Genomic DNA, 1327 nt, shown 5'->3' with positions numbered 1-1327 from the left:
TATGAAAAAAGATACAACCCTTCGAGTAAAAACTAGTAAGATTATGATTTATCCAAAAAAAAAAGAAAAACTAAGGATTGGAAAAATCATGAACACAATGTGAAGGCCAATAAACTCCTTCCCTTGTACAAGGTAGAGGTGTCGGATGTGCAATGTAGGTCGGGTACTTCTCTCCCGGCATCAATATCGATAAATCCGTTGCATTTCTCTCTTGTACCTAGTAACAAGAATATGCTTTAATGACTTGTACCATATGTAGATCATTAACAACACAAGTTTGAGTATCTCAAAGTAACTTACATGTGGTTGTGGATCTACAAGCTTGTGCACCGGTCTCGGGTCATTGGATTGGTGGCTAGTGTATCGAGTCAAATCGAATGAAGCATTGAGTTTATAGAGATGTTCAATGATGGCCATGATAATGAACATGGATATGAAGACGGCAGTTGCAAGAAATCCTAGAGAAATTGATGTTTCGTAGGTTTTCCACCAATCTTCACTGCTACTGTAAGGTGGAGCCTGGTGGAAGCTCATGTGGTCCGATCTTTCTGGACCCAACTCGTCCATGGTTGTGTAGTTATTTTTAGTGTTTGGGGGAAAGAGAGAGGCTTATATATAGAATACATGCAATCTTCCCTCTCTTGAATGCTTGGTTTATTTATGAATAGCCATCAAAAAAGTGTACACTATTTAAACTATAGTACTTATTATGTTAGATGTTAAAAAAATATGAAAATTATATTTTTACTGAATTATGTATAAAAATAAAATGATTTAATTTTGATACGGAGTGCGACAACAATAGGATCCTATTGGTTCTTTTTTAAAGCAAATCAATCTTCACTTTTCATTTAACAAATTAAATGTTTGTTTTCTTTTCTTTCGGGGCGGGTTGACCCGGATCTGATTGGTCGGGTTTGATTCTTATTTCATTTTTTGACAACTGGGTTTGAGCAGCATCCATGTGGAAGCCTGAAAGGATTAATTTAAGAAAGTACAACGATGCATGCGTGAGGTACAAGTCACGTAAGGACACGAATAACCCATACTCCAAACCCATAGATCATGAGAATCCGACCCGAGTAATGTAGTTGAGAGAGATTATAATGGAGAGATGTGAAGCATAATACATAATCCTCCCACTAATACAAGTGAAAGCTGCCATAACGACACAAAGTTAAGGCTGCTCCAATGACACACACTTATTACTTATTAATTACTCACTTCCTTTTCAATAGCTTTTTTTAGTTTGGATTTTCAAAAGGGGTTGGCTAAATGGACATCTTATTTTACCATTTAGACACCCTATATAATTTTTAAGGTTTTT

General features: G+C 36.0%; 1 long non-coding RNA gene across 1 annotated transcript; it reads right to left on the bottom strand.

The window, feature by feature from the left end:
* On the bottom strand, nucleotides 1-645 carry LOC145126040 (uncharacterized). Its single transcript, XR_013716280.1, has 2 exons — nucleotides 301-645; nucleotides 1-217 (listed from the first exon to the last, which is right to left on the bottom strand). It is a non-coding gene; the product is annotated as an uncharacterized LOC145126040 (long non-coding RNA).
* Nucleotides 646-1327: the final 682 nt, after the last annotated feature.

This window comes from Lactuca virosa, chromosome 7 (assembly GCF_052849685.1).
Source record: "Lactuca virosa cultivar CGN04683 chromosome 7, Lactuca_virosa_CGN04683_v6, whole genome shotgun sequence".
In the NCBI taxonomy this organism is placed as follows: Eukaryota; Viridiplantae; Streptophyta; class Magnoliopsida; order Asterales; family Asteraceae; genus Lactuca; species Lactuca virosa.
This window is presented reverse-complemented; position numbering and strand designations above follow the sequence as displayed.